Here is a 20,415-nt window from a genome sequence, read left to right on the forward strand (position 1 = left end):
GTCTGACAGAATTGTACCCTACAGATAGTACACAAGAGGTCCACCCCTCCATCACAATCCCTGTATCCATTCTGTCCCATCTGCAGCACAGGCACATCAGAGAAGGCAGAGAAGAGGTAAAAGATTAAAGATTAGCCTTATTTGTCACATGTACATCAATCATCAAAACACACAGTGAAATGAGTCATTTGCATTAATGGCCAACACAGTCGGAGGATGTGCTGGGGGCAGCCTGCAAGTGTCACCATGTTTCCAACACCAATGTATTGCCCACAGCTTACTAACCCATACATCTCTGGAACGTGGAAGGAAACTGAAGCACCTGCAGTAAACTTGTCCCATCACGGGGAGAATATACAGACCGAGGCAACCTGGGTTGATGGGTGCTGTAAAGTTTTACATTAACCACTACACTACTGTGCTGCCCACGAGGTAGCTCCAGGAGTCCACAACATTGATTTCAAACCACACCCCAAGAGCTCTCGTGGCCTCAGGTCAAACATAGGCAAGGAAACCTCTCCCTACTGTCCTTCCTTAATATGAACAATACTTGAAAGGAAGTGTTCAAAGTAGCAAGAATGCAGAAAGTCCTCTGGTTGGAACTTCAGTGTCCATCACCAAGACTGTCTTGGTAGCACGACCACAGACCAAGCCGGCTAGGAGCTGAAGGGCATGGCTATCAGACTGTCCCTGTAAAATAATGAACAAGGAGTAAACCTACTTGAAGATGGGAGGCAAAAGCGACTGCAGATGCTGAAATCTGGAGCAAAAATTGAGCTCAGCAAGTTGGGCAGCATCTGTGGAGGGCAATGAACAGTCTGTGTCTCAGGTTGGAACCATTCATCTGGACTGAAAGATAGGAGGATGACTAGCCAATTTAAGGAGTTGAGGAGAAAGAGCTGGCAAGTGGCAGGTGGATTCATGTGAGAAGGATTTGATGGGTGGGGGCACTGGACGTGGAGAAAGAGTGAGAGCAGAATTGCATGAAATAGAGAATGTAAAGGTGAAGCACTGTTTTCTACAAAAGTAGGAAACCTTAGATGTCCGGAATGGAAAGTCTCATCTTGAGAATAGAAATAGTGGTGACTGAAAAACTGAGACAAAGAATGGCATCCTTATAAGAGACAGGGTGGATTTGTAGTAAATGTAGATAGATTGTCTCCTGAGATGGAGATGGAGAAATCACAGAGAGAAACATAACTGATCTCATTATTGCTTGTCTACCTGTGTCAGATGCACCGGTCCTTAACAGAATTGGTAGAAGTGATCACTGCACAATCATTATGGAGACAAGGCATCATCTTTGCACCAGGGGCACCCTCCATCATGTTGTGTTTACTGTAAACATGATACATGTGACAGATTCAGAATAGATTTAGCAGTTCAAACCTGGGCATCCATGAAGCCCTGTGAATCACCGACGGCAGCAGAGACACACACAAATACCGCTATCTGTAACCTCAGGAACATCTTTGATATCACTATGGACCTCAAAAGTCTTTTACTAAACCAGCCATGTTAACACGATTGCTCCAAGAGAAGGTAGGCTGAATCTTCTCATTCAGTGACCCTGTAACGTTTTCCCACCATGCAAAACTCACTGAGAGCTATCATAATCTCACCATTAACCTGGAGCACCAACACCCAAACTGGAGACAGGTCAGGAAACAACAATATGCTCTTCTTTGCAGTAAAGTCACTCATAATCCTTCAAAGGAACATAATAAGATACTGAACCAAATTAGGAGCATTGGTGCAGTTGAATAAAAGATGACACCAAAATTGGTGGTATAGGAGATAGTGAAGAATGTTTTCTAAGATTACGAAAGATCCGGAAAGTGGGCAAAACAATGACATGTGGAACTTAACTCCGACAAATACAAAGTGATACATTTTGGAAAGTTAAACCAGGGCAGGACGTACAAAGTGAATATCAGAGCTTTGGGGAGTGTTGTAGATCTAAGAGTAGATAGTTCACTGAAAGTGGCAACACAGGAAGACAGAGTAGTATAAAAGAGAAAGAGCATGTTTACCTTCATTAATTAGGGCACTGAGTACAAGAATTGGGCATTGTGTCACAGCTGTACAAGATGTTTGCAAGACCAAGCTTGGAGTAATATGTGCAGTTCTAGTTGCCATGCTATAAGAACAATGTAATTAAGCTAGAGAAAATGCAGAAGAGATTCAGATTCACATTTATTTATCATGTAAACATCAAAACATGCAGTGAAGTGTATTGCATTAACAACCAACACACCCAAGGATGTGAGGAGGCAGCCTGCAAGTGGTGCCACACATTGTGGTGCCAACATTACATGCCCACAACAAGCAGAACAACACAAATAGTAACAACGAAACAAAACAAAACAAGAAAACAAAAGCAAACAAACCCCTTTCAATCACCATCCAATCCACCCACTCACGCACAGACAGGCCTCCAATCCCAGGACAGACTGCCTCCGGGACTCCAGTCCTTGGCCCCAAACTCTCAGCCTCACAGACATTGGGCCTCTAACCTTCAGTCCTGACCCTGACACGCTGACTGGCAGATATTGGGCCTGCGACCTCTAAACCAACTGATCCAGGGCCGTTGACCTCCGAGTCTCTACCTCTGGACTTGCCAACTTTGGTTTTCGATCTTCGGTATTGCCCTCCAGACTTCATCAGTCTCTAGGTGTCATCCCCAGGGCTCGTCAGTCATGAGTTTGACTGCAGGATGAACTCAGCTAGTCAAACTGCATCTGTGGGTAGTGAAACCATTCAGTGTTGCTATTAGGGACCATTCTCCTCTACAGCTCCTCCTTAGATTCAATTGGGCTCATAATTTGGACAGCCATATTATGGGCAACAACATTATTCACAAGGATGTTGCCTGAATTGGAGGATTTGAGCTATAGGGAGAGACTGGATAGGCTGGAATAAGGGATGGGAAAGAGATCAGTAAGAAGGCAAAGGCTTCCTCTGGAGGGAGGTATAAATGGGAGAAGCAGGAACATTATCTTAGTTGCTTGACTCAGAGTAGAAAATGAAAAGTTGTGATGTGGCTGTTTGAGCTATTTACTTCTTAGTTCTTCTGAAGCTTTTGACACTAGGCTTTACTGTAATCATGGGAAGAAGGGAAGCCTTGAGATCTGTGCCACACCAGCTTCCTCTTGCCCTGAAACCCAGCATCTTCTTACATCCTCTGAGGAGACCCTGGGGGGATGGGAGTGGTGAAAGAGGAAGTCATGTTGCAACAAGATTTCAGCACGAGATCACTTCCTCTTTACTCTATGGATTGCTGAGACCAGTTAAATGTTAAGAAACTCGTTCCTCTTTTACTGAAAGATACCCGACAACTTCTACTCAAAAGAATTTCAGTTGACTTTCTCTAAATGTGACTTTGGACATAGTGTTACAAAGAGAAAACCAATATAAAATGCAGAAGATAGTGTTACAGATACAGAGAAAGTGCAAAGGGTGAAGAGATCTCAAAGGGTTGTAGGGTTGGATGGGACAGGAGAGGTTAGCATGGAACTTCAGAACCAGGATAAGAATTTTAATAGCAAGATGAAGCCATTGCAGGTCTCACAGTTTCCAGGTGAAAAGATCGTAAGTTTTCTTCAAATTCTCTCAATTATCTGCTCAAACAGTTTGACTTCACTGTACCTCCTCTCAGAGTAATACAGCATTGTAACAGGCCTTGGCTAAACTTGTGCATGATGATCAATGTGCCCACCTAAGCTAGTCCCATCTGCTCACATTTGGCCCATATCCTTCTAATTCTTTCCAATCCAAATATTTATCAAAAAGTATCTTAAAGGTTGTTACTGGTTGTTACTAGAATAGGGTTGGAGCAGAAGAAAGTTCTAGGCTCTGGTTTGACCACATTAGGAGCACTGGGCACAAACACTTTGAAGGCTATATTTGCTTTGGAGGGAGTTCAGTGTATATCCAGGGTCTGGATCACAATGGGAGATTTCACAGACAAGGGTTGCTCCTTGGAATGTAGGTAAAGGATTGAGTTTCTATTGGTTGAGAACCTGAGACTGGGCCAGGGACCAAAACTGAGAGCCTGTGGTCAGGACTGAAGTTCAGAAACATTTCTGCATGCAGAGGATGGAGGTTTGTAATTCACTGCCATTAACACCAATTGGTGATGGGATCAAAAAACAAATTGCTGGAGAATCTTAGTGAATTCAATTGAATTGACTTTATTTCTTACATCTTTCACATACATGAGGAGTAAAAATCTTTACGTTACATCTCCGCCTAAATGTGCAATGTGCAATTTATAGTAATTTGTAATAAATAGAATGTACAACAGGACAGTCAATATAGCATAGAAATACAATTGTATCAGCATGAATTAATCAGTCTGATGGCCTGATGGAAGAAGCTGTCCTGGAGCCCGTTGGTCCCAACTTTTATGCTGTGGTACCGTTTCCTGGATGGTAACAGCTGGAACAGTTTGAGTTTTGGGGTGACTCGGGTCCCCAATGATCCTTTGGGCCCTTTTTACACACCTGTCTTTAAAAATGTCCTGAATAGTGGGAAGAGCACATCTATAGATGCGCTGGACTGTCCGCACCACTCTCTGCAGAGTCCTGTGATTAAAGGAAGTACTGTTCCAGTCAGGACTGTGCCCCTGTAGAAAGTCCTTAGGATTTGGGGTCTCATGCCAAACTTCTTCAACCATCTAAGGTGAAAGAGGCACTGTTGTACTTCTATCACCACACAGCCAGTATGTGCAGACCACATGAGATCCTCGATGATGTGAAAGCCAAGGAACTTAAAGCTCTTTACCCTTTCAACCCCAGATCCATTGATGTCAGTAGGGGTTAGCCTGTCTCCATTCCTCCTGTAGTCCACAACCAGCTCCCTTGTTCTTGTGACATTGAGGGAGAGGTAGTTGACTTGACACTACTGTGTCAGGGTGATGACTTTATCTTTGTAGACTGCCTCATTATTATCTGAGATAAAGCCAATCAATGTAATATTGTCAGCAAATTTAATTAGCAGATTGGAGATGTAGGTGGTGACACAGTAATGGGTATACAGAGAGTAAAAGAGGGGGCTTAGGACACCGCCCTGAGGGGCTCCTGTGTTGAGAGTCAGAGGGGCAGAGGTGAGGGAGCCCACTCTTACCATCTGACAGAAAGTCCAGGATCCAGCTGCACAAGGCAGGGTGGCCTAGGTCTATGAGCTTCTTGTCAAGCCTGGAGGGAATCGTTGTGTTGAACGCTGAACTGTAGTCCAAGAACAGCATTCTCACATAAGCATCCTTCTTCTCCAGATGTGTAAGGATGGTGTGTAGAGCTGAATCTATTGCGTCATCTGTCGATCGGTTGTGTCAGTATGTGGACTGTAGGGGGTCCATTGTGGGTGGTAGCATGCTGCAGGTAGAGCCCTTGACCAGCCTCTCAAAGCATTTGCTTATTATTGAGGTGAGTGTGACAGGTTGCCAGTCATTCAGACATGTTACCTTGGTCTTTTTAGGTACAGGAACAATGGTGGATGTTTTGAAACAGGAGGACATTGTACACTGGGGGAAGGAGAGATTAAAAATGTCTGTAAACACACCTGCCAGTTGTGCCGCACACACTCTGAGTATCCGCCCTGGGATGCTGTCCAGTCCAGCTGCCTTGTGACTGTCCATTCTTTGGAAACACCTGCATACTTCACCCTTGAGGTACATGAAACCTTGAAGTGAGTCTTCATCTTGGGTTTTGATCCAAAATGTCAAGTATTTCTTTGACTCCACAGATGCTGAATGATCTGCTGGGTTCCTCCAACAGTTTTACAGTACAATTTTACATTCTCTTGTGTCTCTAGTTATTAATTTCAAAGTCAAAGTCGAGTTTATTGTTATATGCACTAGTACACATATGTGCAGGTGGAATGAAAAACTTACTTGCAGAAGCATCATAGACACATAGAATCAGATAAGCAGCATTCACAAGATAAAACATAAATTAAATGTAAATTATACACATTTTTATAAGAAAGAACACATATAAAACAAAAAGAAATGAAATCCATTTTAGTGCTGTGATCAAAGTGGCCACTATGTTGCTAAAGTCTTGTAATTAGGCTGTGCTGGTTGGTTTAAGAACTGAATGGTTGAAGCAAAGTAGCTGTTCTTCAACCTCATGGTATGGGACTACAGGTTTCTGTACCTCCACTGAGAGGATTGCATGGCCCAGATGGCAGGGATTTTTGGTGATGGATGTTGCCTTCTCGAAGCAGCATCTCTTGTAGATACAGCTAATGATAGGAAAGGATGTGCCAGTGATGTGTTGGACAGAGTCTACTACTTTGCAGCTTCTTACGTACCTGCATATTTGAATTGCCATACCCAGATCATGATAAAACCAATCAGGATACTTTCAACAGTACATCTGTAGAAGTTTGTTGGAGTGTTTGGCGACAAGCTAAACCTTATTATTCTGCTTTGAAAGTAAAGATGCTGGATTGCTTTCCTTGTACGAGCATCTACACTCCATGACCACTTTATCTGGACAGGAATGGGAACCAATGTGGCCTTCTGCTGCTGTAGCCAATCCACTTTAAGGTTTAATGTGTTGTGCATTCAGAGCTGCTTTTCTGCACACCACTGTTGTAACATGTGGTTATTTGAGTTATTCTCACCTTCCTGTCAGCTTGAACCAGTCTCCCCATTCTTCTCTGATGTCTCTTGTTAACAAGGTGTTTGTCCCCACAGAAGTGCTGCTCAATGGATGTTTTTTGTTTCTCACACCATTCTTTGTAAACTCTAGAGACTGTTATGTGTGAAAATCCCAGAAGGTCAGCAGTTTATGAAATATTCGAACCACTCCATCTGGCACCAACAACCATTCTACGGTCAGAGTCACTTAGATCACATTTCTTCCCCATTCTGATGTTTGGTCTGAACAATAACTGAACCTCTTGACCAAGTCTGCATGCTTTTATGCATTGGATTGCTTCCACAGGATTGGCTGATTACTGTAGCTATTTGTATTAATGAGCAGGTGTACAAGTGTACTTAATAAAGTAGCCACTGAGTGTGTGTGTGCACAGCCAGAATAAGTCATCCAATATGGAATTTAAACCAGCTGACTCACAATTTTATATGTGAGTTTGGTATGTTCTTGTTTTGAGTATTGAGGGAGAGGGATGAGTCAAGTGGATGGAGTTATGTGGCAGATCTGCAGTGACTTTGAATATTGAACAGTATAGCTCAGTAAGGGCCTCAGCCTATGATATTGTTAACCTTTTAAACTACTCCAAAATTAATCTAACCTTTCTCTCCCATGTAGCCCTCAATTTTACTTCTATCCATGTGCCTGTTTAAGAGTATCTTAAATGTTCCTTACATTGATTGCACAACACTCTCAGTACAAAATATCTACCTCTGATATCCCCCCTATACTTGCCTCCAGTCACCTTAAATGTATGCCCGTTAGTTCTTGATTTCCCAGCTCCAAATCAGGTTTATTGACACTGACATACTGAATGTTGTGCAATTTGTTCTTTTGTGGCAATAGTACAGTGGAAGAGATAAAAAATACTATAAGTTACAAAATAAACAAATAAATCGCCTGAAAGAGGAATAGTGAAGTACTGTTCATGGACCATTTAAAAATCTGATGGTGGAGAGGAAAAAGCTGTTCCTAACATATTGAGTATGGGTGTTCAAGCTACCTCCTTCCTGATGGTAGTAATGAGAAGAGGATATATCCCAGATAGTGAGGGTCGTTAATGAAAGATGAAGCCTTCTTGAGATACCGCATTTGGAGAAGCCCTCAGTGGTTGGGAGGTTTGTGCCCTTGATAAAACTGGCTGAGTCTATAACATTTTATAGACTTTTCGATCCTATGCATACCAAGCTGTGATATAACTTGTCAGAATGTTCTCCTCTGTAAATCTGTAGAAACTTGCTAGTCTTTGGTGACTTACCAAATCTCCCCAAACTCCTGATGAAGTTGGTGTGTCTTCTTCATGATTGTATCATGTGCTGGGCCCAGGATACATCCTCTGAGATGCTGATGCCTAGGCACTTGAAGCCGTGAACCCTTTCCACTGTTGACCTCTCAATGAGGACTAGCATGTGTTCTTCTGACTTCTCCTTCCTGAAGACTGTTATGTAGGCATGGAGCAAGAACTATAAAGGAGTAGCATGATTAAATGTTTTTACGGAGTCATGTTAATAATGGTACACACTGGGCACCTTACAGCATGGAAGCTGTGAACCAAGCCCGTCGAGTTGAAAAACATGTGCACTAGAAAGCCTGAGCCCAAAAGAGAGTGCTTGCTGCACTCAGAAGTTCAGTTGATTCACTGCACAATTGATTGTCCGCTTGTGAACTCACTACGTTCTCACGATTGATCTGATATGGTACATCCCTCACCCTACATAGATGGGAACTGCAGAGGATGGGAATAAATTAGGTAAACTGAGAAATATAATGGATTGTCTACCCCGCTTGGTTGCAGTCAACTGGTTGGTTCATGCTTGTGGACTGCCGCAGGGGTTCGCTTCCTTCTCTGTGCCTCCCCGGTCAGCTGACAAACGTCAAGGGCAGTGGACTGTGAATCTCTTCTCTTGATGAAGCCTCCATTGGTTCTTCTGTTGGGACATTAGCTTCATCAGCAGAGGATGCTTCCCTAGGTTCCCTGTCAGTTCATTGGTGTATATGATCCTAATGTCGCTTAACAATTCGTCAATCTGTCAGCTGAAGTCCTGCTACTTGACTGACAATGCTAGATGACAACTGGTAGCCAGTTTTCTTCCTGTGAGATACACGTGTAGACTTTGTCTCTGGCACCAAAAATTCACTGCCTGGAGTGCACGTCTCTTGCTTGCCGCAAATTTATTCCTGGACAGCCAGCTATAAGAGATGCTGGGCTATAGTGCTATGGAGATGCTCAAAGTGTAAGACACAATGGGACAGGAAACACACACAAAATGCTGGAGGAACTCAGCAGGCCATGCGGCATTGATGGAAGAGTACAGTCAGTGTTTCGGGCCGAGACCCTTTGTCAGAACTAGCCCCCAGTCCTACCAAAGGGTCTTGGCCCAAAACGTCAACTGCTTTTTTTCCATAGATGCTGCCTGGCCTGCTGAGTTCCTCCAGCATTTTGTGTATGTGTTTCCTATCCCAATGTGTCTTACATTTTGAGCTCCAGCCTTCTCTGTATGTTACAAACCTAGCCAAGTTTTCCTTTGTCATCTGTCTTGACTGGACAAGCTCTCTTCTGGGCTGCTGCAACCTGGAACAATAATGCCACCATTTGCAATAAAAATGAGATGCACACTGAATATTCAACCATCTGTCAATGGTGATAACCTGGCCATCAGGAAGCTCATAGCTTTTCTATAAGGATAAGGATGAGCTGGCTGTTTGCATCTCAGATTCAAAATCTAGGGCAACATAAGTGATGCTTTCCTTGATGTCATGGACTATCTCCCTCTCAGCAGTGGTTGTGAAGGAGTACCCGTGCTCAATCATTGGGATTCTGGCCAGCCAGGTCCAGATGCAGGATGGCATATGGCAGGGTATAACCTTCGTAGGTTGGCACAGTGTGAGTCACATCATCCCCAGAATCTAGCACAATGCCAGAGGTGTATGTGCTTGAATGGCAACATACTTGCTGGAGTGTTGATGTTCTCAAATATGATTTGGTCATCTTCTCGAGGTTGGCTTTGGGATTGAGGGGAGCCTTTGAGAGGAGGACAGGTTGCTTGTCTGAGACTATTCGCAACTCATAGAAGGTATGGTGCTGAATCTTCTCCATATCATCCTAGTTGGTCACAATCCCGTACTCAATTGGGTATTTCAGGGTCAGGATGTCACTCCTGATTTGGGCTTCATCACCAACGTAGCTGTCTTTCTGACCCATTTCCACCATCATATTCTAGAATTGAAAACAATGGATGAAGTATGAACCTACAATATATAGGATAAAAAAGATCTAATAAAGGCCAGAAGATCTTAGTCTGTTTCTCATCTCCCATACCTTTCATAGTAACATTTCATAGGTGTATTGGCAGCAAATAGAAAAAGGCCATTCAGCCCTTCAGAATCATTGCTAATCTGCAATAACACATTCCTGAACTTCCCAGTTGCTCCCTCCCGTTCCGCCAACCCCCAAAATCCATGATGTAAGGTGGTGAAGCATACAAGCCATTCATTACTGTCCACTACCCAGCCATCAAGTATTGCCTCTGTTGAAAGGGCAACACTTTCATTGGTCCAATCAAAACTACATACAGGCTCTAGAAACTGAAACTGACAGAATTATGAGAGGAGAGAGGTTCCATCTATATCTCAAGAGTCATGAAGTACTTGGCTCCTAAGCCTTTGGTCTGACCCAGTGGATAACATTTATCCTGGGACAGGTTTTGTAATATCTCAAGAGCCATGAAGTACTTGGCTCCTAAGCCTTTGGTCTGACCCAGTGGATAACATTTATCCTAGGACAGGTTTTGTAATATCTCAAGACTGACCCTGGGGCAAAACAGTCAAAATATTTGGATAAAATTAAATATTGTAAGTCATGAACCATGAGTAGGTCATACAGTCCAAGCCTGCATGATATTTCAACATAGTTCAGCTTCAAAATGAAAATCATTTCCCTGCAATCTTTATATTCAGCAGTCCAACAACTAATCAGTATCAGATATGACTCATGCCTCTTGGAAAGATTTCCAAATGATTGATTTGAACAAAGGAATTTCCCTCATTTCAGTCTCAAATATACTACCTTTATGATAGGTTTAAATGACTCTAGTCTCCTTCACCACGAGGAAACCCTTCCCACTATTTTTACCTTGTTAAAACAGCAGATACTTTTGCATCTCAATAGGCTCATTGTTCTTCCAAACTGGAGACTAAAGCTATCAAACACCTACATGTTTGATAAATCAACCACCCCAGGACCCCAGTCTCGCAAATCAATCGTTGCTGCACTCTAGACCAGATACATCCTCACGCAAGAGGGAAATCATACAGAACTCCCCAGGGCTCCATATAAATAGTCAGAAGATAACTTGCATTTAAAACTTTCTTGGATTAAAGATAACACATACATTGCACTTCTCAGTTGCCTACTATACATGCAGACGAGCTTTTAGTGACTAGACAAGGTTACCCAGATCCCTTTGAGCAACATTTCTCAATCCTACACTTAAAAATGTTCAACACTGTTAGACTTGACATTATTTCCTTGATAGTCCTCAATACTACTGTTATGTTACTCACTTACTACTAGTTTGCATTCCCAGAAAACCTCTTTGTATCCTCATCCCTCACATTCTCACTTAGGGTTATCTCATCTGTACACATGGAAAATTATACATTTGTTCCTTTTTTCCAAATGGAGATACCAATCTCTACAGTACAACAGTCGCAGCCTGCTAACCCAATAAAGACTGTGGCTAGGCATAGTTCAAACACCATCTATAAATTCAGTAATAACACAACTGGCAGAATTTCAAATGGTGACGAGGAGGTAAACAGCATTCAGCACAATCATACCCTCAGTTCTAATCAACAAACTCCAAAACATGGGCCTCTGTAACTGGATCCTTGACTTCCTCACAGAGACCACACAGTCTGTGAGGGTAGGAAATAACATCTCGTCTTCACTGACAATCAACATTGGCACACCTCAAGCCCACTGCTCTACTCTTTCTAAACCCATGATTGTGTGGCTAGGCACAGCTCTAACACCATCTATAAATTTGCTGACGCCACAACAGTTGTAGGCAGTATTTCAGAAGGTGACAAGGAGGCGTACAGGAGTGAAATAGATCAGCTGATTGATTGATATCACAACAACCTTGCACTCAACATTAGTAAGACCAAGGAATTGATTGGTGACTTCAGGAAGGGGAAGTGTGGAGAACGCACACTAGTCCTCTTTGATGGATTAGCAGAGGAAAGAAAGAGCAGTTTCAAGTTCTCTGAATATCGATTGTGGACCAACAATTAATGTCATTACAAAGAAGGAACACCAGTGACAGTATTTCATTAGTAGTCTTAGAGGATTAGGTATGTCACCAATGACACTAGTAAATTTCTACAGATGTACCGTGAAGAGAATTCTGACTGGTGGCATCACTATCTGGTAAGGAGAGGCCACTGCACAAGATCAGAAAAAGCTGCAGAGGGTTGGAAACTCAGCTAGCTCCACCGTGGACACTAGCCTCCCAAACACTGAGGACATCTTTAAAAGGCAATGCCTCATTAAGGACCCTCGCCTCCCAGTACATGACCTCTTCATATTGCTACCATCAGAGACAAGGTACAGAAACCTGAACATATGAAGTTTTAAGGACAGCTTCTTCCTCTCAGTGCATGAAAACTACCTCACTTTTTGCTCTCTTTTTGCACTGCATGCTAATTCATTAAATTTATTCTTATTGTAACTTATAGTAATTCTTTTATGTATTGCACTGTACCACTACTGCTAAACACCGAATTTCACAATGAAGATCAGATATAATAAACCTGATTCTGAACTTTTCCCCTACACTTACTGTGTTAACCAACTGAATCTACACTATTATATTACCATCAATTCTATGTATTGTATAATGGTAGCTTAGTGGTGTAGCATGCAGTGCTGATGCCTCATAGGTCCAGAGATCCCAGTTTGATCTCAGCTTCCACTACTGCTTGTGTGGAGTTTGCATGTTTCCTGTGTCTGTGGGTTCCTCTCAGGTGTTTTGGCTTCCTCCCACATCTGAGATGTGCATTTAAGTTCAGTGACTGCTGTGTGTTCAAAAGCAAGGAGGAGATGATGGGCTTTAGAAAGAAAAAGTTGCTGGGGCATGAGTCAGAATGGGACTGATGGGATGCTGTCATGGACCAGTGTTCACAGTCTTGTTCAGTGACAAAATCTTTGTTCATCATTCTCCCATGTGGCGCTTTATTAAAAGCATCCTGCAAATCCAAAATCACTGGTACTGCCTTCATCTACTCTTCAAAATTAATCCCCCAAAAGAGCTTCATTAGGTTAGTCAAAAACTGAGAAAATAGACCAAGGAATAGCAGATGGAAATTAACTAAGGAAAGTACAGCATCTTGAATCTTGGTAAGTTAAACCAGGGTATTACTTACACAGAAAATGTCAGGGCAGAGAGACACAGCAATACAAGTACATATAGTAGTGCCGAAAGTTTGTGAACCCTGTAGAATTTTCTCTATTTCTGCATAACTATGACCTAAAATGTGATTCAGATCTTCACATAAGTTCTAAAACTAGATAAAGAGAACCCAATTAAATAAATAACACAAAAACATTATACTTGTTTATTTATTTATTGAGAAAAATGATCCAGTATTACATATAGCTGTTGGAAAAAGTATGTGAACCTTTGCTTTCTGTAACTGGTGTGACCCCCCCCCCCCCTTGTACAGCAGGAATTTCAACCAAACGTTTCCAGTAACTGTTGATCAATCCTGTACATGGGCTTGCAGAAATTTTAGCCCATTCCTCCTTACAAAACTGCTTCAACTCTGGAATGTTGGTGGGCTTCCTTGCATGAACTGTTTGCTTCAGGTCCTTCCACAGCATTTTTATGGGATCAAGCACAGGACTCAGACTTGGCCATTCCAAAAACAAATTTTCTTCTTTTTAAACCATTCTGTTGTTGATTTGTCTTTCAGATTGTTGTCTTGTTGCGTTAGCCAACTTCTATTAAGCTTCAGGTGATGGCCCACTACCCTAACGTTCTCTTGTAAAATGTCTTGATACAATTTTGAATTCATTGTTCCCTCAGTGATTGAAAACTGTGCGGGCCACGATGTTCCTTCCACCATGCTTCACAGTTGGTATGAGGTTTTGCTGTTAGTATGTAATGCCTTTTTCCCTTTAAACATAGCAGTGTGCATTTCTGCCAACAAGTTCAACTTTTGTCTCATCTGTCCACAGAATATTGTCTGAAAGTATTGTGGAACATCTAGATGGCCTTTGCAAACTCAAGATGTGCAGCAATATTTTTTCTTGGAGAGCAGTGGTTTCCTCAATGGTGTCCTTCCACGAACACCATTCTTGTTCAGTGCTTTTCCTATAGTGGATGCATGAACAGAGCCTTTAGCAAGTTCTAGTCAAGTCAAGTCAAGTCAACTTTTATTGTCATTTCGACCATAATTGCTATGTACAGTACATAGTAAAAATGAGACAACATTTTTCAGGACCATGGTGTTACATGACACAGTACAAAAACTAGACTGAACTACGTAAAAGACAAAAAAAACAACTAAGCTAGACTACAGACCTACCCAGGACTGCATAAAGTGCACAAAACAGTGCAGGCATTACAATAAATAATAAACAGGACAATAGGGCAGTAAGGTGCCAGTCCAGGCACTGGGTATTGAGGAGTCTGATAGCTTGGGGGAAGAAACTGTTGCATAGTCTAGTTGTGAGAGCCGGAATGCTTCGGTGCCTTTTCCCAGACAGGATGAGGGAGAAGAGTTTGTATGAGGGGTGCGTGGGGTCCTTCACAATGCTGTTTGCTTTGCGGATGCAGTGTGTAGTGTATATGTCCGTGATGGCGGGAAGAGAGACCCCGATGATCTTCTTAGCTGACCTAACTATCTGCTGCAGGGTCCTGCGATCCGAGATGGTGCAATTTCCGAACCAGGCAGTGATGCAGCTGCTCAAGATGCTCTCAATACAACCCCTGAAGAATGTGATGAGGATGGGGGAGGGGGTGAGAGATAGATTTTCCTCAGCCTTCGCAAGAAGTAGAGACACTGCTGGGCTTTCTTTGCTATGGAGCTGGTGTTGAGGGACCAGGTGAGATTCTCTGCCAGGTGAACACCAAGAAATTTGGTGCTCTTAACGATCTCTACCAAGGAGCCGTTGATGTTCAGCGGAGAGTGGTTGCTCCATGCCCACCTAAAGTCAACAACCATCTCTTTTGTTTTGTTCACATTCAGAGACAGGTTGTTGGCTCTGCACCAGTCCGTTAGCCACTGCACCTCCTCTTTGCAGGTCTTTTGCTGTTACCCTTGGGTTCTTTCTCATGTCCTTCAGCATGCACATTGTGCTCTTGGTGCGATCTTTGCAGGATGCCTACTCCTAGGGAGAGCAGTAGTAGTACTGAATTTCCTCCACTTGCAAACAATTTCTCTTACTGTGGACTGATAAACGCTCAGGTCTTTTCTAGCTTCATGCATCTCTACGATCCTTCTGTAAGTTGTTTTGATTGAAGCACATTAAGAGATCTTTCTTGAGAAGTGCAGGCTCTGTCAGTAACCTGACCTTGTGTGTCTTTTGTAAAGGGCAGGGCACCTCTATAACCCACACCTCCAATCTCAATTCATTCATTGGAACATCTGACTCTAAATAGCTTTTGTAAAAGGCATTACCTCAGAGGTTCACATACTTTTTTTGAACATAAACTGTGATAGTTTAATTGGCGTACTCAGTAATGACAAGAATAAGCACAATTGTTTGTACGTTATTAGTTTAGGTAGATAGTGTTTGTCTATTATTGTGACTTAGAGAAAGGTCAGACTACATTTTATGAGTAATTAACGCAGAAAACCAGGTAATTGCAAAGGATTCACAGACTTTTTCTGTAGTTCCCCGATGACATCGACATAGCTAGGGGAAGTGATATATGCTTGCCTTCATCGGACAGGGAATTCAATACAAAAGTTGGAATGCCATGTTACATCTGTACAGGACATTGGTGAGACCACACTTGGAGTATTGTGTGCAGTTCTGGTTGTCTAGCAGTCAGAAGGATGTAGTTAAGCTGGAAAGGGTACAGAAAAGATTCACAAGGCTGTTGTCAGGATTGGAGCATGAGTTATGAAGAGAATAGGTGGGCTGTGCTTTTTCATCATCCTCACCCGCCCTGTTCCCAGAATGTAGGAGATTGAGGGGTGGCCATAGAGTTTTCTAAAGTCATGAGGTGATGGGCATAGATACAGCAAATTCTCACAGTCATTTCCCCAGGGTGGGGGAGATAAAACTAGAGGACATAGAGGAACCTAGGAACTTGAGGACCTTAATTTGGAGTATTGTGTGCAGTTTTGCTCACCTACTGACAAGAAAGATATTAAGATTGACAGAGTGCAGAGAAAATTTACAAGGATTTTGCCAAGAATTGAGAACCTGTGTTAAAGGGAAAGGTTGCATAGAAAAGGAATTTTTTTCCCTGGAGCATAGGAAAATGAGGGGAGATTTGATTGAGAGATACAAAATTATGAGGGGTATACACAGAAGCAGTCTTTTTTCACTGAGGTTGGGTGAGACTAGAACTGTAAGTTCCAGAGAGCAATCCACTAGGTCCATTCGCTCTCATTTCTTTAAGCCCTTTCCAATCAATTCCCTTACATGAAGAAGCAAGGGCCTGTGTCACAGCCTATTCCGAGCTGCTGTGTGACAGAGGGCTTTCTGATCTACAAGCTGTTCCCGGGGACACATGCCGAACATCAGGTTCTGCTGGCAGATCACCAACTCGGTGAAAGCTTCCCTTTGGTCTGACTGAATGTTGTTGGACTGCCACCGTATCAATGGGCACAGTCCAGACTGCAGTACGTGCCAAGGAACACACTGAAGCCGCTGCAAGGGCTCAGTAGGGAAGGACCACAATGCAGGGTTCTTCTGCTGATGGAGAGGGAGCAGCCGGGTTGGGTGATGAAGCCACTCAATTATAGTAGTACCTTACCACCCCAGAGAGCCACATGAATGGAGAGCAGTGCTGTTGATCTGTAGGAATGTAATAGAACAGTAGGGAAAGCATTGACGATGAATGGAAAGAATGAAAAGGCATTGCATGGTTTATTCTTGTAAGTATTTTTTATTATGAAAAAATTTTATTTTGTTTATAAAAATATTCTTGTATGTTCAATTCTTTTGCCAAATGACTCCACCAAGGGAATATCATCTACAGTCACAGACTCCCATTCCCATGAACATGTCCATGGGCAACGTGTACAACTAGTGTTCAGTGGTGAAGGTTAGAGGGAGTGATAGCAAGAAGGTAGGAGGGCATCTCATCAGGCCCTCTTCTTCCCACCAGTCACAGACTCCTGCTCTCCTCAAGAATATGTCCATGTGAAGAGGACAACCTGTGCTCAGATGGGTGAAGGTTGGAGGTTCTACTAGTCACAGACCCTCATTGCACATTGGAACATGTTGAACTTCACACACTCCCAGTTTGGATGGAAGGTTTTCAACTTGAAACATTGATCATCCATTGGAGTGGCTTCTTTTGATTGACATTTAAGATTTAATTTCATTTATTGACCTCTGTATTGATGATCCTTATTCAGCCATGATCGAATGGCAGAGTAGACTCAATGATCTAATTCTGCTCCTATGTTTATGATGTTCTCTATGTCCTGTTGTGATCTTACAGTAAATTACCCAACCAGGATGAGAGAGGGGAAACCAGAGCACTCAGGGAATCCCCATACAGTCAGATAGAACGTGCAAACTCAGGTTTAATTCAAACCCAACCCTTAAAGCTGAGAATGCTTCATGGACCTTATACAGATTGCAGAGGAGGACGTGTTTGCTGTCTAGAGGCAAACTAAGGTGAATAAATCCCCAGAGCCTGACAAGGTGTTTTCATGGACCTTACAGGAGGCAAGTACAGAAATGACCAGGGCACCTTAGCCTTAGCAGTACATGAGGTACCAGATGATTGGAGGATAGCCAGTGTTGTTATGCTGTTTAAGAAATGCTTTAAACATTAACCAGGAATTATAGGCAAGTGAGCCTGACATCAGTAGTAGGAAAGTTATTGGAAGGTATTCTAAAGGACTGCATATATACGTAAGTATTTGGATAGACATGGACAGTTAAGGATAGTCAGCATGACTTTGTGTGTGGTAGGTCATGTCTAACCAATCTTATAATGTTTTTCGAGGAAGTTACCAGGAAAGTTGATGAAGGCATGGCAGTGGATGTTGTCTACAGAGACTTTAGCAATGTACTTGACACAGTCCCGCTGGGAGGTTGGTCAAGAAGGTTCAGTCACTTGGCATTCAAGATGAGATAATGAATTGGATTAGATATTGGCTTTGTGGGAGAAGCCAAAGAGTGGGAGTGGATGGTTGCTTCTCTGATTGGAGGACTGTGACTAGTGGAGTGCTGCAAGGATCAGTGCTTGGTCTGTTGTTGTTTGTCATCTATATCAACGATCTGGTTGATAATGTGGTTAATTGGATCAGATGACATCAAGATTGGAGATGTACTGGATTGGCATGGCACTGTTGATCAGGGATAGTGTCACAGCTGAAGAAAGGGTGGAGGTCATGGAGGGGTTGCCTACAGAGTCTCTGTGCGTGGAAGTTAGGAATAGGTTTTTTGTAGACCACCCAATAGAAACAGGGATATTGAGGAGCAGATAGAGAGACAGATTCTGGAAAGGAGTAATAATAACTGGGTTGTTGTGGTGGGAGATTTTAATTTCTCAAATATTGATTGACATCTCCCTAGAGTGAGGGATTTAGATGGGGTGGAGTTTGTTAGGTGTGCTCAGGAAGGTTTCTTGACACAATATGTAGATAAGCCTACAAGAGGAGAGGCTGTACTTGATCTGGTATTGGGAAATGAACCTGGTCAGGTGTCAGGTGGGAGAGCATTTTAGAGATTATGATTGTAATTCTATCTCCTTTACCATAGCATTGCAGAGGGATAGGAACAGACAAGTTAGGGAAATGAAAGAGCAAACACAAGGAAATCTGCAGATGCTGGAAATTCAAACAGCAACACACACAAAATGCTGGTAGAACACAGCAGGCCAGGCAGCATCGATAGGAAGAAGCGCTGTCGATGTTTTGGGCCGAGACCCTTCGTCAGGACTAACCGAAAGGAAAGATAGTAGGTTAGGGAAATGTTTAATTGGAGTAAGGGGAAATATGAGGCTATCAGGCAGGAACTTGGAAGCATAAATTGGAAACAGATGTTGTCAGGGAAACATCTGGCAAATGTTCAGGGGATATTTGCGTGGGGTTCTGCGTATATACATTCCAAAGAGACAGGGAAAGGATGGTAGGGTACAGGAACCGTGGTGTACAAAGACTGTTGGAAATCTAGTCAAGAAGAAAAGAAGAGCTTACGAAAGGTTCAAAAACCTAGGGAATGATCAAGATCTAGAGGATTATAAGGCTAGCAGGAAGGAGCTGAAGAAAGAAATTAGGATAGCCAGAAGGGGCCATGAGAAGGCCTTGGCGGACAGGATTAATGAAAACCCCAAGGCATTCTACAAGTACATGAAGAGCAAGAGGATAAGATGTGAGAGAATAGGACCAATCAAGTGTCACAGTGGAAAAGTGTGTATGGAACTGGAGGAGATGGCATATGACTTGCAGCAGACTGAAAAGCTTGAGCATGTAGGTATTAAGAAAGAGGATGTGCCAAAGCTTTTGGAAAGCATCAAGTTAGATAAGTCATTGAGACTGGACAGGATGAACCCTAGGCTACTGTGGGAAGAGAGGGAGGAGATTGCTGAGCCTCTGGCAATGATCTTTGCATCATCAATGAGGAAGGGGGAGGTTCCGGAGGATTTGAGGGTTGCAGATGTTGTTCCCTTATTCAAGAAAGGAAGTAGGGATAGCCCAGGAAATTATAAACCACTGAGTCTTACTTCAGTGGTTAGTAAGTTGATGGAGAAGATCCTGAGAGGCAGGATTTATGAACATTTGGAGAGGCATAATATGATTAGGAATAGTTGGCATGGCTTTGTCAAAGGCAGGTTGTGCCTTACGAGCCTGATTGAATTTTTTGAGGATGTGACTAAACACATTGATGAGGGTAGAGCAGTAGATGTAGTGTATATGGATTTTAGCAAGGCATTTGATAAGGTACCCCATTCAAGGCTTATTGAGAAAGTAAGGAGGCATGGGATCCAAGGGGACAATGCTTTGTGGATCCAGAACTGGCTTGCCCACAGAAGGCAAAAAGTGGTTGTAGACCAGTCATATTCTGCATGGAGGCCAGTGACCAGTGGTGTTCCTCAGGGATCTGTTCTGGGACCCCTGATCTTCATGATTTTTATAAATGACCTGGATGAGGAAGTGGAGGGATGGGTTAGTAAATTTGCTGATGACACAAAGGTTGGGGGTGTTGTGGATAGTTGGAGGGCTGTCAGAGGTTACAGCGGGACATTGATAGGATGCAAATCTGGGCTGTGAAGTGGCAGATGGAGTTCAACCCAGATAAGTGTGAGGTGGTTCATTGTAGTAGGTTAAATATGATGGCAGAATATAGTATTAATGGTAAGATTCTTGGCAGTTCGGAGGATCAGAGGGATCTTGGGGTCCGAGTCCATAGGACACTCAAAGCTGCCACACAGGTTGACTCTGTGGTTAAGAAGGCATACGGAGCATTGGCCTTCATCATTCGTGGGATTCAGTTTAAGAGCTGAGAGGTAATGTTGCAGTTATATAGGACCCTGGTCAGATCCCACTTGGAGTA

The 20,415-nt window shown here is 42.9% G+C and overlaps 1 pseudogene; it reads right to left on the bottom strand.

Moving 5' to 3' along the window:
- Window positions 1-9,338: 9,338 nt before the first annotated feature.
- On the bottom strand, window positions 9,339-9,876 carry LOC140727643 (actin, cytoplasmic-like; annotated as a pseudogene).
- Between the last annotated feature and the right edge of the window lie 10,539 nt (window positions 9,877-20,415).

Source organism: Hemitrygon akajei, chromosome 1, assembly GCF_048418815.1.
Source record: "Hemitrygon akajei chromosome 1, sHemAka1.3, whole genome shotgun sequence".
In the NCBI taxonomy this organism is placed as follows: Eukaryota; Metazoa; Chordata; class Chondrichthyes; order Myliobatiformes; family Dasyatidae; genus Hemitrygon; species Hemitrygon akajei.